The sequence below is a fragment of the Cervus canadensis genome, chromosome 2 (genome assembly GCF_019320065.1).
Source record: "Cervus canadensis isolate Bull #8, Minnesota chromosome 2, ASM1932006v1, whole genome shotgun sequence".
Classification (NCBI taxonomy): Eukaryota; Metazoa; Chordata; class Mammalia; order Artiodactyla; family Cervidae; genus Cervus; species Cervus canadensis.
In genome coordinates, this window is record NC_057387.1 from 51,757,277 (window position 1) to 51,778,586 (window position 21,310).

Below are 21,310 nucleotides of genomic sequence, written 5' to 3' on the forward strand. Positions count from 1 at the left end.
GAGTGGGTAGTTCTTTTCCTGGACTCACCTGGTCTCAGTCACATGGCTATATTCTATGTGTGGATCTGTAGGAGGTGGAGGACCTTGCGCTGCCTCATCCACAAGTCTGTGGCCTGAGTGGGATGGCCACAAGACTGGGACCTCTCTCTCCACATGGACTTTCATCATCAAGTTGTCTAGCCTTCACTGAGTCAGCCACTGATTGATTTCCATTTTATCATGTTATGCTTTTGCTATAAAGTTGAACAGACTATTCCCCTATTCAACAAATCTTGTAGGCCTGTTCTAAGAGGAAATGGGTCCTGATAATAGAAAAATATGTGTTTTGTTTCTTTCTTTCTTTTCTTTCTTTCTTTTTTTTTTTTTTTTACTATTTTCCTCTGCAGAGTTGCTAAACTAAATAGGGGACAGGATTCACCTCATATTAGAAATAAGCCCTCAGTGTGAGCAGGTCAGAAACAATTAACTCTACAGTGGAAGCAAATCATTCTTCATTATAGGATAAGACTGAAAATGAGGGTGTTATACTCTATGTTATTTGTATCTCAAAGAGCTAACAAATGTTAGGTCATGATCATCTCAAGTTGTCAAGATTGAGACATTGAAATTAAAAAGACACAGAAAAGACTACTAACAGAAGGTTTTCACTGCTTTTAAATCAACAAAATTATCAAATCATCCAGGCCTAGTTAAAGAGGCCATGCCTACAATTGTGTAAATAAATACATTAGATAGAGTAGATTCAGAGGAAAACACAAGCCATGATTCATCAAAGACTGCTTCATAATGGTAGCTTCATTACCTGAATGAATTTAAAGCAATATGCAAGCTAATGCATATGGAAGTGGTAAAGAATAAATTAAAAATTAAAAAAAAAACAAAAAACAGAGAGGTCAAAATCTGAAAACACAATTGAGTAAAAAGCCAACAGAGTAAGAGTCACATTGAGGTATCAGGCCTGGTGAGAAACATGTGAATGCAGATGCAAAGATTCAGAACAAGTGAATGGAAGACAAGATGGGCCCTGGCAGCTCCAGGGGCCATGCTGAACAGTAAGAGAAGGAAGCCAATGGGGAGTCTGAATCACTCCATCTGACCCAGACTCTGCTCAGAGACAGACTTAAGAGAAATCAGGACCAAGGCTAGATGAGGACAGTATCTGCATTTCAAAGTACAGAGGTATATTTGACACATTTCTCTAGATGCAGGCTACCTACTATTGATACTATACACCTGACCTGAGAAAGCTCAGCTTTGTTCAACCCAGTGACCTAAATATGAAGAAGTGGAGCTTCCAAAGCAAATTTTGTGATGAAGTCAAGAGATGAGGGGTAGGCCTAAGATGACGGAGGAATAGGATGGGAAAACCACTTTCTCCCCCACAAATTCATCAAAAGAGCACTTGAACGCTGAGCAAACACCACAAAACAACTTCTGAACACTGGCGAAGGACACCAGGCACCTAGAAAGGCAGCCCATTGTCTTTGAAAGGAGGTAGGACAAAATATAAAAGATAAAAAGAGAGGCAAATGAGTCAGGGATGGAGACCCATCCCAGGGAGGGATTCTTAAAAGAGGAGAAGTTTCCAAACACCAGGAAACCCTCTCAGGGGTGGGTCTGTGGTGAGTTTTGGGATCTCAGAGGGCCAAATAACCAGGAGGAAAAATTAAATAAGTAAAACCCACAGATTACTTGCCTGACTGCAACTCCCAGCAGAGAAGTAGCTCAGACGCTGGCGTCCGCCACCAGCAAGCGGGGGCTGAACAGGGAGGCACAGGCTGCATTGCTTAGGGTAAGGACTGGGCCTGAATGCCCTGAGGGCAATCTGAGGGAACTAACGTGAGAGAGCAACCCAAACCATAGGATAGCCAGAGAGGAAAAGAAAAAAAAAAAAAAAAGTGGAGAGAGAGAGAAAGAGAACTTTTCCGTGAGAAGCTCTAACCTAAGGCACTGCCAGGCCTGCTCACAGAACAAAAGACTGAGAGAACACCAGAGGGGGGTCAGCCAGCTGTGGACTGGCCCATCGCCAGCCGGAGGCAGAGAGGCAGGCGGGTGCCAGGCAGAGCCAGAAGGAAAGGGGCAAACTCGGCCCCAGAGATGGCATCCCCTACCAAACTGTGAGCAGTCTCCCAGTTGCTAACCAAGTCTTCCTGGGATCCTGGATGGTTGACATCCATCAGGAGGGTCGCAGCCAGAGATCAGCGCCCCAGAAGAGACACACGCACACCTGAGACGGCGCTTTCACTGCGCACCCAGCAAACCCAGCGGCTGGGACGGGGGAGGTGATAAGACGCACCGCCCAGATGGGAAGACTGTGCTCACCAAGCACCTGGTCAGCTGAGCTGCTCCAACCTGGGAAGGGTGCAAAACACAGGCCCAACTGAGTCTGTGCCTTTGTGGAGTACCCAAGAACCTGCACCTGAGTGGCGTAGATCTGGGAAGTGTGCGCAACCCAGGGCCCACCTTAGACAGTACCCTGATAGAGCAACCTGGAGCCTGAGCAGTGCAGACCGAGAAGGCACACACGCTGGGAGCAGGGGCAAACCCAGTGTGGTCCAGACACTGCAAGTGATATTTGTTTGTAGTATCATGCCAGTGATATTTATTTGTAGTGTTCCTCCCTCCTTACAGCACAATTGAACAAGTAAGCCTAAATAAATGACCACCTTCACCCCCTTGTATCAGGGCAGAAGTTAGATACTGAAGAAGACTTGCAAACAGAGAAAGCCAAAATAAACAAAGAAGAGGGAATGGCTTTGGAAGTGACAGATCCAACAGATTAAAACCCTGTAGTTAGTACTGGCTACATTGGAAGGGACCTATAGACCTTGAGAAGAAGTATAAGGTAGAACAAGGAACTATCTGAAACTGAACTGACCACACACTGCCCTCAACAGCTCCAGAGAAATTTCTAGATATACTTTTACTATTATAATTTTTTAATTTTAAATTTTTTTTTTATTTTTAAGTTAGTAGTCCTTTAATTTTCATTTTTAAAACCTACTATTACCTGGGGTGGGGGGAAGACCCTATTTTTAAAGCAAATTTCATTTTTATATATATATAAAACTTCTGCAATTTTGTTTTGTTTTTTTTTTTAATATTGTATTTTTGAGAGTCTAACCTCTACTCTAGATTTTTAATCTTTGCTTTTTGGTATTTGTTATCAATTCTGTACCTTTAAGAATCCAATATTCAGTACCCATTTCTACTTAGGAGTGTGATAACTGGCTTCATTGCTTTCTCCCCTTTTGACTCTTTTTTCTCCTCCAGGTCACCTCTATCTCCTCTCTCCCCCTTCTCTTCTCTACTTAACTTTGTGAATCCCTTTGGGTGTTCCAGGCTATGGAGAAAACTTATGGAACTGATTACAGGCTAGATTGGTCTCTCTCCTTTTGACTCCCCCGCCTTCCCTTCTGGTCACCACTATCTCCTTCCTCCCTCTTCTCTTCTCTATGGAACTCTGTGAACCTCTCTGAGTGTTCCAGACTGTGGAGAGCAAACAGGGAATTGATTACTGGCTAGACTACTCTCTCCCCTTTTGATTCCCCCTCTTCTCCTGCTGGTCACCTCTATCTCCCTCATCCCTCTTCTCTTCTTCATGTAACTCTGTGAACCTCTCTGGGTGTTCCTCACTGTGGAGAATCTTTTCACCATTAACCTAGATGTTTTATCATCAGAGCTGTATAGATGGAGAACTCTTGAGGCTACTATAAGAATAAGACTGAAAGCCAGAGGCAGAAGGCCTAAATCCAAAACTTGAGAACACCAGAAAACTCCTGACTCCAGGGACAATTAATCGACAACAGCTCATCCAAAAGCCTCCATACCTATATTGAAACCAAGCTTCACCCAAGAACCAACAAGTTTCAGGGCAAGACATACCAAGCTAATTCTCCAACAAAGCAGGAACATAACCCTGAGCACAAAAATACAGACTGCCAAAAGACACACCAAATCCACAGACACCTCAAAACTCACTACTGGACACTTAATTGCAATCCAGAGAGAAGAGATCCAGCTCCACCCTGCAGAACACTGATGCAGGTTTCTCTAACCAGGAAACATTGACAAGCCACTCGTCCAACCCCACCCACAGGAAGGAATCTCTACAATAAAGAGGAACCACAAACTTTCAGCATACAGAAAGGCCACTGCAAACACAGCAACCTAAACAAGATGAAAAGGCAGAGAAACATTCAGCAGTTAAAGGAACGTGATAAAAGCCCACCAAACCAAACAAAAGAGGAGGAGACCGGCAGTCTACCTGAAAAAAAATTCAGAATGATGATAGTAAAAATAATCCAAAATTTTGAAAACAAAATGGAGTTACAGATAGTCTGGAGACATGGATTGAGAAGATGCAAGAAAAGTTTAACAAGGACCTAGAAGAAATAAAAAAGAGTCAATCGATGAATAATGCAATAACTGAGATCAAAAGTACTCTTGAGGGAACCAACAGTAGAATAACTGAGGCAGAAGATAGGATAAGTGAGGTGGAAGATAGAATGGTGGAAATAAATGAAGCAGAGAGGAAAAAAGAAAGAAGAATTAAAAGAAACAAGGACAACCTCAGAGACCTCTGGGACAATGTTAAATGCCCCAACATTCGAATCATAGGAGTCCCAGAAGAAGAAGACAAAAAGAAAGGCCATGAGAAAATACTCGAGGAGATAATAGTTGAAAACTTCCCTAAAATGGGGAAGGAAATAGCCACCCAAGTCCAAGAAACCCAGAGAGTCCCAAAGAGGATAAACCCAAGATGAAACACCCAAAGATATATGTTAATCAAATTAACGAAGATCAAACACAAAGAACAAATATTAAAAATAGCAAGGGAAAAACAAAAAATAACCCACAAGGTGATCCCCATAAGATAACAGGTGATCTTTCAATAGAAACTCTTCAGGCCAGAAGGGAATGGCAGGACATACTTAAAGTGATGAAAGGAAATAACCTACAACCCGGACTACTGTACCCAGCAAGGACCTCATTCAAATATGACATAGAAATCAAAAGCTTTACAGACAAGCAAGAGCTGAGAGAATTCAGCACCACCAAACCAGCTCTTCAACAAATGCTAAAGGATCTTCTCTAGACAGGAAACACAGAAAAGGTGTATAAACTCAAACCCCGAACAACAAAGTAAATGGCAATGGGATCACATTTATCAATAATTACCTTAAATGTAAATGGGTTGAATGCCCCAACCAAAAGACAAAGACTGGCTGAATGGATACAAAAACAAGACCCCTATATATGCTGTCTACAAGAGACTCACCTCAAACCTAGGGACAAATACAGACTGAAAGTGAAGGGCTGGAAAAAGATATTTCATGCAAATGGAGGCCAAAAGAAAGCAGTAGTAGCAATACTCATATCAGATAAAATAGGCTTTAAAATAAAGGCTGTTAAAAGAGGCAAAGAAGGACACTATATAATGATCAAAGGATCAATCCAAGAAGAAGATAAAACAATTATAAATATATATGCATCCAACATAGGAGCACTGCAATATGTAAGGCAATTGCTAACAAACATGAAAGGGGAAATTAACAGCAACACAATAATAGTGGGAGACTTTAATATCCCACTCACACCTATGGATACATCAACTAAACAGAAAATTAGCAAGGAAACACAAACTTTAAATGATACAATGGGCCAGTTAGACCAAATTGATATCTATAGGACATTTCACCCTAAAACAATGAATTTCACCTTTTTCTCAAGTGCACAGGGAACCTTCTCCAGAATAGATCACATCCTGGCCATAAATCTAGCCTTGGTAAATTCAAAAAAATTGACATCATCTCAAGCATCTTTTCTGATCACAATGCAGTAAGATTAGATGTCAACTACAGGGAAAAAATTCTTAAAAATACAAACATATGGAGGCTAAACAACACACTTCTAAATAATCAACAAATCACAGAAGAAATAAAAAAGAAATCAAAATATGCATAGAAACAAATGAAAATGAAAAGACAACAACCCAAAACCTATGGGATTCAGTAAAAGCAGTGCTAAGGGGAAGGTTCATAGCAATACAAGCCTACCTCAAGAAACAGGAGAGAAATCAAATAAATAACCTAACTCTACACCTAAAGCAACTTGAAAAGGAAGAATGAAGAATCCCAGGGTTAGTAGAAGGAAAGAAATCACAAAAGTTAGGGCAGAAATAAATGCAAAAGAAACAAAAGAGACCATAGCAAAAATCAACAAAACTAAAAGCTGGTTCTTCAAGAAGATAAATAAAATAGACAAACTATTAGCCAGACTCATCAAGAAACAAAGGGAGAAAAATCAAATCAACAAAACTAGAAATGAAAATGGAGAAATCACAGCAGACAACACAGTAATACAAAGGATCATAAGAGACTACTATCAGCAACTATATGCCAATAAAATGGACAACTTGGAAGAAACGGACAAATTCTTAGAAAAGTATAACTTTCCAAAACTGAACCAGGCAGAAATAGAAAATCTTAACAGATCCATCTCAAGCACAGAAATCAAAACCATAATCAGAAATCTTCCAACAAACAAAAGGCCAGCACCAGATGGCTTCACAGCAGAATTCTACCAAAAATTTAGAGAAGAGCTAACACCTATCTTACTCAAACTCTTCCAGAAAATTGCAGAGGAAGGTAAACTTCCAAACTCATTCTATGAGGCCACCATCATCTTAATACCAAAACCAGACAAAGATGCCACAAAAAAAAAGAAAACTACAGGCCAATATCACTGATGAACATAGATGCAAAAATCCTTAACAAAATTCTAGCAACCAGAATCCAACAACATAATTAAAAAGATCATGCATCATGACCAAGTGGGCTTTATGCCAGGGATGCAAGGATTCTTCAATATTCACAAATCAATCAATGTGGTACACCACATTAACCAATTTAAAGATAAAAACCATATGATTATCTTAATAGATGCAGAGAAAGCCTTTGACAAAATCCAACATCCATTTATGATAAAAAAAAAAACCCTTCAGAAAGCATGTATAGAAGGAACATACCTCAACATAATAAAAGCCACATATGATAAACCCACAGCAAACATTATCCTCAATGGTGAGAAACTGAAAGCATTTCCTCTAAAGTCAGTAACAAGACAAGGGTGCCCACTCTCATGACTACTATTCAACATAGTTTTGGAAGTTTTGGCCACAGCAATCAGAGCAGAAAAAGAAATAAAAGGAATTCAGATAGGAAAAGAAGAAGTAAAACTCTCACTGTTTGCAGATGACATGATCCTCTACATAGAAAACCCTAAAGACTCCACCAGAAAATTACTAGAGCTAATCAACTAATACAGTACAGTTGCAAGATATAAAATTAACACACAAAAATCCCTTGAATTCCTATACACTAACAATGAGAAAACAGAAAGAGAAATTAAGGAAACAATTCCATTCACCATTGCAACAAAAAGACTAAAATACTTAAGAATAAGTCTACCGAAGGAAACGAAAGACCTATATATAGAAAACTATAAAACACTGATGAAAGAAATCAAAGATGACACAAATAGATGGAGAAATATACCATGTTCATAGATCAGAAGAATCAACATAGTGAAAATGAGTATACTATGCAAAGCAATCTATAGATTCAATGCAATCCCTATCAAACAACCAACGGTATTTTTCAGAGAATTAGAAGAAAATATTTCACAATTTGTATGGAATTACAAAAAACCTCGAATAGTCAAAGCAATCTTGGGAAAGAAGAATGGAACTGGAGGAATCAACCTGCCTGACTTCAGGCTATACTACAAAGCAACAGTCATCAAGACAGTATGGTACTGGCACAAAGACAGAAACATAGATCAAAGGAACAAAATAGAAAGCCCAGAGATAAATCCACACACCTATGGACACCTTATCTTTGACAAAGGAGGCAAGAATATACAATGGAGAAAAGACAATCTCTTTAACAAGTGGTGCTGGGAAAACTGGTCACCTACTTGGGAAAGAATAAACTAGAACACTTTCTAACACCATACACAAAAATAAACTCAAAATGGGTTAAAGATCTAAATGTAAGACCAGAAACTATAAAACTCCCAGAGGAAAACATAGGAAAAACACTGTCCAACATAAATCATAACAGGATTCTCTATGACCCACCTCCCAGAGTAATGGAAATAAAAGCAAAAATAAACAAATGGGACCTAATTCAACTTAAAAGTTTTTCTACAATGAAGGAAACTATAAGCAAGGTGAAAAGACAGCCTTCAGAATTGGAGAAAATAATAGTAAATGAAGCAACTGACAAAGAATTAAACTCAAAAATATACAAGCAACTCCTGCAGCTTAATTCCAGAAAAATAAATGATGCAATCAAAAAATAGGCCAAAGAACTAAACAGACATTTCTCCAAAGAAGACATACAGATGGCTAACAAACACATGAAAGGATGCTCAACATCACTCATTATCAGAGAAATGCAAATCAAAACCACAATGAGGTACCATCTCATGCCAGTCAGAATGGCTGCTATCAAAAAGTCTACAAACAATAAATGCTGGAGAGGGTATGAAGAAAAGGAACCCTCTTACACTATTGGTGAGAATGCAAACTAGTACAGCCGCTATGGAGAACAGTGTGGAGATTTCTTAAAAAACTGGAAATAGAACTGCCATATGATCCAGCAATCCCACTGCTGGCCATACACACTGAGGAAACCAGAATTGAAAGAAACACATGTACCCAATGTTCATTGCAGCACTGTTTACAAAAGCTAGGACATGAAAGCAACCTAGATGTCCATCAGCAGATGAATGGATAAGAAAGCTGTGGTACATATACACGATGGAATATTACTCAGGTATTAAAAAGAATACATTTGAATCAGTTCTAATGAGTTGGCTGAAACTGGAGCCTATTATACAGAGTGAAGTAAGTGAGAAAGTAAAACACCAGTACAGTATATTAACGCATATATATGGAATTTAGAAAGATGGTAACAATGACCCTGTATACGAGACAGCAAAAGAGATACAGATGTAAAGAACAGACTGTTGGACTCTGTGGAAGAAGGAGAGGGTGGGGGTGATTTGAGAGAATAGCATTGAAACATGTATATTATCATATGTGAAATAGATCGCCAGTCCAGGTTTGATGCATGAGACATGGTGCTCAGGGCTGGTGCACTGGGATGACTCTGAGGGATGGGATGGGGAGGGAGGTGGGAGGAAGGATCAGGATGGGGAACACATGTACACCATGGCTAATTCATGTGAATGTATGGCAAAAGCTGCCACAATATTGTAAAGTAATTAGCCTCCAATTAAAATATCAAAAAAAAAAAAGATGAGATACCAAGGAAAAAGTTCATTTCTTGGAGAATAAAATGCAAAAAAAAAAAAAAAAAAAGGTGAGAATAAAATGTAGTATACCCTTCTGGAGAGGACTTTGTCCACATCTAGCAAAACCATATGCTCTTACCTTTTGAACCCACAATCTCACATCCAGTAATCTATCCTGAAGAAATAGCAACAAAAATATGAAAAGAAAAAAATATGAGAAGGTTTGTAGGTTTGTTCATTTCAGCATTGATTGTAATTGCAAAATATTGAAAGCAATCTAAATGGCCATACATAGAAAAGTGGTTAAACTCTGGCATATCACACCATTACACAAGAACCAGTTTGAAGAAGCTCTAAATGAACAAACATAGGACACACTGAGCAAAAAAAAAATAGTGATAATATGGCATCACCAACTCAATGGACATGAGTTTGAGAAAAACTCCAGGAGATGGTGAAGAACTGGGAAGCATGGCATGTTGCAGTCCACAGGGTCACAAAGAAGAGAACACAATTTAGCAACTGAACAACAAGAGAATTTAACTTCATTATCCAACATATGAGTTTACTATTCGCAAGAATAAGTCACAAAAATTGAATTAAGACAGCAAATTAAAAGGCCAGGGCACAATTTTCCCTATGATCCTCATTGTCTAAGCTCTGTCCAAACACAGAAGAACCAGTGTTTGTAGGAATGCGCTACATAACACATTTAGATGACCTTGGATTCAGATCACACTGTGGATCCCAGATGGAAACCAGCAAGGTAAGAGAAGTTCACAACATACAGTGAGTGACAGCAGGTAGTCCAGGTTTTCCAGAACCTAAAGAGGTTAAACCTGCAAGAAATTAAGGATCCAACAGGAAGAGATATTACTTTCATTTCAACAGACAATCCAAACTTTATACATATAAAATACTGTCTCAAGAAACATGCTCTGTCCCTTATTCACCACATATCTTTATAAGCTAAACTCCATATGTTATAGGATTAATGCAACTTCTATTAACCTATATATTTTTATCTGACTCCCAAGAAGAAAAAGCATGCATTCATAAGCAGAATTTGTGAGAAGACTGAGATGAGAACTCTACATTCCTATTCACTAACATGTAGCACTTCCTTTTCTTATTTCTGTCCATGTGAAGAGGAGCAAAGTGAAATGGAGAAGCTATCACCATAGGTATCAACCATCACTGAGCTGTCACCTGAGTTAAGTTCTGAAAAAGATTCCCAGTAGCAGAGTAGAGAGGACTGAGTCTTGAAACATAGTTTCTGAATCCATACTAAGACCTTGAAAGCCCAGAGAAGTAGGGAGGATTTGTTTGACAGCAAAATTATTTATGTTTGAATGATGCCCATATGATGCATAAAATGAACAGAATGAGAAAGCAAAGGATATATGATGGGGTCTTGAGAACATGAACATCTCAGGGGTGAGCAGAGGCAGGATGTGACGTGGAGGAAATGAAAGAAGTGGTCAGAAAAGGTTCTAGGAGTTCCAAGACAACCTGATGTCTCAATAATTCAACAAATACGTGTGGAATACCTACACGTACTATGCATTGTTCTAAGTGCTCAGTGTCCAGAAATGAACAAAACCCTTCTCCATGCAGCTCTAGTCTAGGGTCAGGCAGGTGATTAACAAAACAAAAAAGTCAAAGTCCATATGTGTGTTAGATGATGATAAGTGGTTCTGAGAAAAATAAGCAACAAATAAAATTATCAGGAATTGGGATAGAGATTGTTGTGCATTAAGTTATAGTGTATTCTAAGAAAGAGTCAAGATGAAGCTGATCAGCAACCTTGATGAGGACAGGTTTAGTGAGATGAGGAGGGAAGAGGAGACAGGTTGGATAGAGGAGTGACTGGGAAAAGAAGGAAAAGGATAAAGAATGTAGTGAGTCTCCACACGGAAGTGAAAGACCTGCATCATGTATAGGGAAAGATATGTATCCAGGATTAATTTATTTAACTGAAACAAAAAGACAGTTTTTTGTCTATAGGTTGAGAGGAAGAGAGCAGATAATGAAGATGACTGAGGATCTCCCAGGTCAGACAAGAGTCCTGCATCTGAGGGAGGCTAATTTCATCAAAAAAGCAAAATGCCTATCTGAGGAGGCCTTACAAATAGCTGTGAAAAAAAAAAAGAGAAGCAAAAAGCAAAGCAGAAAAGGAAAGATGAACCTGTTTGAATGCAGAGTTCCAAAGAATAGCAAGGGGAGATAAGAAAGCCTTCCTCAGTGATCAGTGCAAAGAAATAGAGGAAAACAGTAGAATGGGAAAGATTAGAGATCTCTTCAAGAAAACTAGAGATACCAAGGGAACATTTCAGGCAAAGATGGGCACAATAAAGGACAGAAATGGCATGGATCTAAAAGAAGCAGAAGATATTAGGAAGAGGTGGCAAGAATACACAGAAGAACTATACAAAAAAGATCTTCACGACCCAGATAATCATGATGGTGTGATCACTCACCTATAGCCAAATATCCTGGAATGCAAAGTCAAGTGGGCCTTAGGAAGCATCACTATGAACAAAGCCAGTGGAGGTCATGGAATTCCAGTTGAGCTATTTCAAATCCTGAAAGATGATGCTGTGAAAGTGTTGCACTCAGTATGTCAGCAAATTTGGAAAACTCAGCAGTGGCCACAGGACTGGAAAAGGTCAGTTTTTCATTCCAATCCCAAAGAAAGGCAATGCCAAAGAATGCTCAAAACTACCACACAATTGCACTCATCTCACATTGCACTCATCTCACACGCTACTCCTGGAGTAGGAAATGGCAACCCACTTCAGTATTCTTGCCTGGAGAATCTCGTAGACAGAGGAGCCTGGTGGGCCACAGTCCATGGGGTTGCAAAGAGTCAGGCACGACTGAGCAACTGAACACACACATACACACACGCTAGTAAAGTATGCTCAAAATTCTCCAAGCCAGGCTTCAACAGTACATGAAGCGTGAACTTCCAGATGTTCAAGCTGGATTTAGAAAAGGCCCAGGAACCAAAGATCAAATTGCCAACATCCACTGGATCATCAAAAAAGCAGAGAATTTCAGAAAAACATCTGCTTCATTGACTATGCCAAAGCCTTTGACTGCATAGATCACAACAAACTGTGGAAAATTCTTCAAGAGATAGGAAAACCAGACCACCTGACCTGCCTCTTGAGAAATCTGTATCCAGGTCAGGAAGCAATAGTTAGAACTGGATATGGAACAATAGACTGATTCCAAATGGGGAAAGGAGTACGTCAAGGCTGTATATTGTCACCCTGCTTATTTAACTTATATACAGAATACATCATGAGAAACACTGGGCTGGATGAAGCACAAGCTGGAATCAAAATTGCCAGGAGAAATATCAATAACCTCAGATATGCAGATGACACCATCCTTATGGCAGAAAACAAAGAAGAACTAAAGAGCCTCTTGATGAAAGTGAAAGAGGAGAGTGAAAAAGTTGGCTTAAAACTCAACATTCAGAAAACTAAGATCATGACATATGATCCCATTACTTCATGACAAATAGATGGGGAAACAGTGTCAGACTTTATTTTGGGGGCACTCCAAAATCACTGCAGATGGTGACTGCAGCCATGAAATTAAAAGATACTTGCTCCTTGGAAGGAAAGTTATGACCAACCTAGACAGCATATTAAAAAGCAGAGACATTATTTTGCTGACAAAGGTCCATCTAATCAAGGCTATGGTTTTCCCTGTAGTCATGTATGGATGTGAGAGTTGAACTCTAAAGAAAGATGAGCGCCAAAGAAATTATGCTTTTGAACAGTGGTGTTGGAGAAGACTCTTGAGAGTCCCTTGGACAGCAAAGAGATCCAACCAGTCCATCCTAAAGGAAATCAGTCCTGAATATTCATTAGAAGGACTGATCCTGAAGCTGAAGCTTCAGTCCTTCCAATGAATAGTCAGAATTGATTTCCTTTAGGATTGACTTGTTTGATGGCCTTGCAGTCCAAGGGACTCTCAAGAGTCTTCTCCAACATCACAGTTCAAAGGCATCAATTCTTCAGCACTCAGCCTTCTTTATGGTCCAACTCTCACATCCATACATGACTACTGGAAAAACCACAGCTTTGACTATATGGATCTTTGTTGGCAAAGTAATGTCTCTGCTTTTTATATGCTGTCTAGGTTTGTCATGGCTTTAGACAGTCATTCAGGCCATCCTGGAGCCCATGTCAGAGGAGCTCTCTTGTCCAAAGGTGCCCCATGGAAAGGTCTGTGTGTATTTATAAAACTATGATTTTATAGTTCAAAATAATCACTATCACTTAGAGGCTTATTCTTCCATGTTTTCCCCTGGGATGAATGCAGATTTGGGGGACCAGGATTTGTATATTTTGGGCATTCACTTTCAGTGATTCATAAAGACTCAGACTGAATCATGTCACTGTACAGTACAAATTAACACACTGTAAATCAACTATACTTCAGTTTCTTAGTTTTAAAAAATAAAAAATTAAAAAGTGAATATTTAAAATTTTGAAATCTGTCAAATCATCAGACATTTTCCTCTCAGCTTTGGGTTTTTCTTCTATTAGGGTACTTCTGATAATCATTCAATGTTAGCGTAAGCAATAATTCTGGAGAAATTAAAAATATAGGAATGTAAGGCAATCCTCTGTGTTGAACTAGTGAACTAGAATTGCACGATCCAGTTACTCTTTTACTACATCTGTTGTCTTCTGGAAGAATGCAGGTAGGAACTGTGTCATGGAATCTCTGATTCCATGCACTTTGGATCATCAGGCACTTTGCCCAGAATATTCTGAGTGGATGACTGCTGGGGTCCAGCCCCAGCAGGATCCAGGGGAACCCTCAGGATGAACGGCATCGGCGAGAGAGAGACACGTAGGACCGGCCTTGATAGGACCAAGTCTGCTAGGGAGAGAGAGAGAAAGAAAGAAAGAGACCAGACCAGGAAGGTGCGGCAGAGTCTGGCAGTTGCTTTATTTTTCACCATAGCCTTTATACCCTAAGTCGGGACATTTCTAAGGGGCAGATAAGCATACAGACTTAGTTTAACATTACATCAGCTTGTCCTTCATGAAACCAGGTGTGCTCTGTATATTTTTTGTTTATGAGAGTCTTTTCCCATAGATTTTTTGTACATTATCTTCTGGCCTTGAGGTTAGCAGAAAACAGAAAAGTGGCAGTCTCATGGTAGAGCAAGTTGTAACATAATAGAAATACAATCTTGTTAACATAAAAGTCAGTCTTTTTGCAGAAATTCTCAGCTAAATTTATCTAAAAAGTTTAACACACAAATACTCTGTGGCTCTGGAGAGGCAGCCCCTGTTTAGCACTCCCGGTTAAAGTTAACAATTATCTTATTGTTTTTACACTAGGGCTAAACTCTTATTTTACTATATCTTTAACTATATTAACAATAGTGTCCACTGCACAACCTCAGCACATTAACATCAATCAAACGTTGATCTAATAACCACTTTTAAAACAACATTTTTTGTATTCTCTAATAGGGATTTCTCACTCCCCAGAGGGCTCTGTGCCTATTAGGGCCTTTTTAATGGTTAATCTCTATGTATAATATCTTTTGGCTTTCAGGCCTGTTCACAATTTATGGTTTGCACCTGGTGCAACTTTAAGCAACTTCAGTAGCTGACCCTGTCTTTTTTGTGGTTAATCTATTTTCTTTCTATTAGGTGTCATCTCCAAGGGAACTAGAGAGGATTACATTTTTTACAGAACAGAAATGCAAAGGATTGCAAAAACAGCAGATATGGCACAAAACAGGCTCTTAGTCCAAAAGTCAATTACCTGCAAGAAGTCACCAGCTAATCTCTATCTAAACTATTTTCTATTAGGCGTATATGTGGCTATAATATTTGTGGAGCTTTTCTCACCCCGCGGAGGGGCCTATGCTTAGTAGTTTCTTTTGTTAGCGTACTGTGCTTAGGATGTTTAGAACAATCATGAGCATTTTGTGCAATGAGAGCACACATTTATCAAACAAGCCAGAATGCCAGCAAAAGGGTTTGAATTGAAGCATTTCCTTCATCCCTGGCCCCTTCATAGGGTACCAGCGTCCAGGAGATTTATTAATTAGCTTTTAAGTTGGTCTTTATTCAGTGAAAGAGGAGCAGGCGAGCTCTCGGCAGGCAACACAAGCACCTGCAGCAGGGCAAATAAGAACAACAGCAGAAAAGGGGGGAGGATATAGGGTAGGGTAGAGGCCGAGGCCAACCTGGAGGGTCCCTTATCCTAGACGGCCTTGCCTGCCCGGTATTTTCTTCATGACCTCGTCACGGGCGGGACCTCCCATAATGGCTCCCAACAGATGACAAGACATTAAAAGTGTTAATTCCATTTTCAGCAGTATCTTGGTATGAAGTTGACTCTTTGACAATGCCATAATACAAACTAGCACTTAAATATTAGAGATTCACTTTTTGTAAAGCTGTCAAAAATAGATTCTTAAAATGACAGATGAATCAAGAAAGACTTTGACCTATGGCTGACTCATATTGATGTTTGGCAGAAACCTACAAAATTTCTGTAAAACAATTATCCTTCAATTAAGAAATAAATAATGTAATAAAAAATCTTGACATGGAGGAAATTCAGGAAACAAATTTCTAATTTTAAATATTAAATATACCCATTTCCTTTGGCATGTAATGACATGCAACCCATAGCATTTTTTATGGAAAATTTGTCTTTTAATATGAGTTAATATCCTCTCCTTCATAATTTGAAGTATTAAAATATATTCTTCTTTTAAGATTTCATGGTGAAATTAGAGGATCAGTTTTTTAAACAGTCCATATTTTGGGGTATTCAAGTTGGGACATGGTATGGCTTTCCTGCAACACACGGGGGTATGTTTTACTGGGATCTATAATCCAAGGGTGGAGAATGCAATGGCACCCCACTCCAGTACTCTTGCCTGGAGAATCCCATGGACGGAGGAGCCTGGTAGGCTGCAGTCCATGGGGTCGCGAAGAGTCGGACATGACTGAGCAACTTCACTTTCACTTTTCACTTTTATGCATTGGAGAAGGAAATGGCAACCCACTCCAGTGTTCTTACCTGGAGAATCCCAGGGATGGGGTCGCACAGAGTCGGACATGGCTGAAGTGACTTAGCAGCAATAATCCAAGGGAGTAGAAGGGGAATAAGCAAATATACAGAGGTGGGATTCTAGGATCAGCCCGAATCCACTGTAGTCATGTAGCAGCTTATGGAAAAAGAGTTTGAAAGATGTGTTGGGACCTGAGTCATGGGCTTCAAGACACGTAGAATATTGAAGGTTATTATTAGGCTTGCCCAGAGGTGTGCTAGAGGACTGTCTCTCTGATGGCAGGAGGAGAGAATAAAGTGGATACTGGAGATAGAGATCAAAAGGCTATTGCTATGGGTTAGAAAGCATGATTGATATAGTTCTAACACTCAAGGCTTATGTGAAATGGTCATTCAGGAACTCAATTTTCTTTGAGTTTGACGTTCTGTACCCACTAAGATACATTGCTTACCTACAAGGTCAGAACTTGACTACTGCAAAATCTGTAATTCAGACAATAAGAAGGGAAACACAGGCTGGCAGAGTATAGGCTCAGCATTCTACAACTCCCCTCCATAGAGACACACATGTGCTTCTGCTCATATTTCACTTTCAAACTTAATCATTATGTCCAGACTTAGCTGTAAAGTGCTGGAAAAATATAATCTCTGCTATTTTTCCATCAGCTCACTTGTAGAACAAAATCACACAATATTTAGAGCTGAAAGATATACAACAATACATGTGTGTGCTCAGTCGGTCAATTGTGTCCAACTCTTGGCAACCCCATGGACTGTAGCCCACCAGGCTCCTCTGTCCATGGAATTTTCCAGGAAGAATGTTGGAGTAGAGTGCCATTTCCTCCTCCAGGGAATCTTCCCAACCCAGGGATCAAACCCATGTCTCTCGAGTCTCCTGTGTTGACAGGCAGATTCCTTACCACTAGCACCACCTGGGAAGCCCCATATATGAGCATGGCCACTATTAAAAAATAGGAAATAACAAATATTGATTACCACATGAAGAAATTGGAGCTCTTGTGCATTGTGAGTGGAAATGAAAAATTATGCAGCTCCTATGGAAAACTGTACAGTGAGTCCTCAAACAAAGTAGAGTTATCATATGAGCCTGAAATTCCACTACTGGGTACATGTCCACAAGAATTAAAAGCAGTATCTCAAAGAGAATTATTCACATTGAGCATTTTTCACAAGAGGTGGAAATAAACCATATGCCCATATCAACAGATGAATGGATAAAAAATTGCTGTAGATACACACAAGGAAAACATTAGCTTTAAAAAAGAAAAATCTTGCCACATGCTATAACATGGGTTGACCATGAAACCACTATTTTAATTAAAATAGGCAAGCTACCAAAGCAAGCAATACTTTCTGATTCCACTCACATGAAGTATGTAAGGTAGTCCAAACTCATATAAAGAGAAGGTGGGATGGTGGTTGTGAAGGGCTAGGGTTAGAGGGTAATGGGAAGTTGTTCAGTAGGTATAGAGTTTGGTTTTGCAGGAAAAATAAGCTCTGGAGATCAGTTCCACAATGATGTGAATATAATCAACATTTAAATATACTTAATTTGTACACTTAAAATAGTGTAATATTGGTTATTTGTTTTTTAATTACAAATAAACAGGATGAATAATAAGGCAAATTCAAATTTGAATTTGAAAAGAATTATAGAAAACTACCCACTAATACTGAAAGACTGAAAAACGGTTTTAAATAAAGTAGCAATCCATACTCAAATATGAAAACAATTAACTAAAAATAGTATCTATAAGTCATTTGTATTTTCCTGTTATATGTGACATAATCCTAATCATGGAGGAATTTCACAAAGTGATCCTAATTTTCACTAAGAATTTGTGGGTAAGAGGAACCAAAACATGTATTCAAAAGAATTCACTAAATTATTGAAACAACATACAAATGATAGCTATTTGAAGTGTTGTACTGAGTTTACTAGGATGAACAGACAGGACAGAATAGATGGTTGAGAAATAAAGTTAAATATTAATAAGAACTGTCAGGCTGTTGTTAAAAAACACTTAAAATTCAATCTATTTCCTATAACTAACATAAAAATAAATTCCTCATGGGGTAAAGCTTTAAATGTTCTAATCTGAGATCTTGAGACTACTATGTGGATAATAGTGCTCCTCCCTCCTATCCTTTCCATTCCTTTCCTTTTATTATTTGAGTATAAGTCAATCTCACCCACTAGATTAAGCTGTATTTAGGGCTTCAGCTACATCTAATTGATCTTTACACACCCCACTGCACCTAGCACAGGTGCACACAAGTACATATGTTTCCTGTACATACACATATATTGCAGATTGTTTTCTCATGTGATGTCCTGACTCCTTTGTATATGAGACTTACTGCCTCCAGATGAATAACACCCCTGGTATTGAGTACCCTAGAACAGGCCACATGAAGTTTTTCACATGTCAAGCAATCTAATATAAAAACATTGCAAACCTAAAATTCAGAGTCTCTTTTATGGAAACTAAAATTTGGACAGCATTTGAAAACATTAAGCATTTATACACATACAAAGTTTTAATGCAGTAATACTAACCTATAAATTAACTTGATCTGTGGATATTTTTAGAATAATGTAAATGTTCTAGAGACTGCAACTCCAAGTACACAGGAAAGTGAGGAATTACAGCTTCCTCCTAGTCAGCATTTAGAAAAAAATGTCCCTAGGAAATATTTCAAGCAGCTTGAGAGACACACGCACACACACACAAAAAAACCAAACACAAAACTGCACATGACTCATTGTACTAATCAGGAAGGAGCTGGTTTCCTAACATCTAGTCCATTTCTGAGAAACTAAGCTTGCTTTCTCTTTTGACTGGCATGTGTTCAATAGAACAGTTGCAAGCTGTCCTTAATTGACGGAAGAAAGTGCTGTCTCGTAAGAAAAAGTAGAGGAGAGTCAGAGACTTTTTACTTTATAACATGACTAATGGGAATGTCACAGTCAGTATAGTAAGGCCACAGCATCACAGTATTTCAGTGCACTTTTGCAAATACAGAGCCATGGCAGGCAAAAGGGTGAAGGGGATTGAGCTACAAAGCTCCAGTTATATAATGCATAAACCACAGTAATGTAATATACTGAATAAGCTATATGGTCAATGATATTTTAATAACTTTGTATGGGGACTGATGGTTACAGATTTATTGTGATGATCATTCCATAATGTAGCATATGTCAAGTCATTATGTAGTACACTTAACACTAATGTAATATTGTATATCAACTATATTTCAATCAAAAAGTTATTTTATAAAATGTAAGAAAAATATATCAGCATTCAGTTCAGTTGAGTCAGTTAGTTGTGTCCAACTCTTTGTGACCCCATGGACTGCAGCTCGCCTAGCCTCCCTGTCCATCACCAACTCCTTGAGTTTACTCAAACTCATGTCCACTGAGTCAGTGATGCCATCCAACCATCTCATCTTCTGTCGTCCCCTTCTCTTCCCACCTTCAATCTTTCCCAGCATCAGGGTCTTTTCCAGTGAGTCAGTTCTTCACATCAGGTGGCCAAAGTACTGGAGTTTCAGCTTCAGGATCAGTCCTTCCAATGAATATTCAGGACTGATTTCCTTTAGGATGGACTGGTTGGAACTCCTTGCTATCCAAGGGACTCTCAAGAGTCTTCTCCAACACCACAGTTCAAAAGCATCAATTCTTTGGTGCTCAGCTTTCTTTAGAGTCCAACTCTCACATACATATGTGACTACTGGAAAAACTGTAGCCTTGACTAGACAGACCCTTGTTGGCAAAGTAATGTCTCTGCTTTTTAATATGCTGTCTAGGTTGGTCATAACTTTTCTTCCAAGGAGCAAGCATCATTTAATTTCATGGCTGCAGTCACCATCTGCAGTGATTTTGAAGCCCAAAAAAGTAAAATCTGTCACTGTTTCCACTGTTTCCCCATCTATTTGCAATGAAGTGATGGCATAGTCAATAAAGCAGAAGTAGATTTACATATACATAAAATATAAAATATATAATTTTAAAATGTAAGTAAATTAACAAATTAAGTGCTTTACATAAGTATTTTAATATTTCTTCTACACTTCAAGTTGGTAAATGGTGGTGTTACTCTCAAAGTTGAAGTTGTTTTATACTTACTCCCATATAATACTCATTGAGCTTATACTCAGTCAAACTGTGTTTTAATTGCTGGAAATACATCAGTTGACACAAGAAGTCAATGCTTTTCTGAACCTGAATTTCAGGTAGTCATAGGGAAAAGTAAAAAAACAAAAAAACAAAAAAACCAGGATGATAAGATGGAGATTAGCGATCACGGAAGATCTCAATGAGAAGATACTATTTAGCTGAGACCAGTAGAAAAAGAAGGAACCAGTCTTGCCAAGACCTGGCATAAGACAGGTTCACATGCAGCAAATTGTTATACACAGATTTCTAAGACAAGAAGAACCTGAATGTGTTCCAACAACTGAAAGTGCACGTGTTAGTCACTCAGTTGTGTCTGACTCTTTGTGACTCCATGAACTGTAGCTACCGGGCTCCTCTGTCCATGGGATTCTCCAGGCAAGAATACTAGAATGGGTAGCCATTCACTTCTCCAGGGGATCTTCCAGACCCAGGGATCAGACCCAGGTCTCCCACATTGCAGGCAGTTTACTTACCATCTGAGCCACCAGGGAAGCCCTTCCAGCAAATGGAAGACCCAGATAAATCATATTTTTCAAAGCAAGTTGAAGTACTTCTTACCCAGAGACATTTTAAAAGATAATAGCAAGGAAGAAAAGAAAATAATAAAACAAAATAAAATAATTAAAACAAATAATTCTATTTGTTAAATTTCAGACACTGGCTTCCAGATGGGGAGAAACACCAATGTACCGTGAGATTAGAAGAACTTAG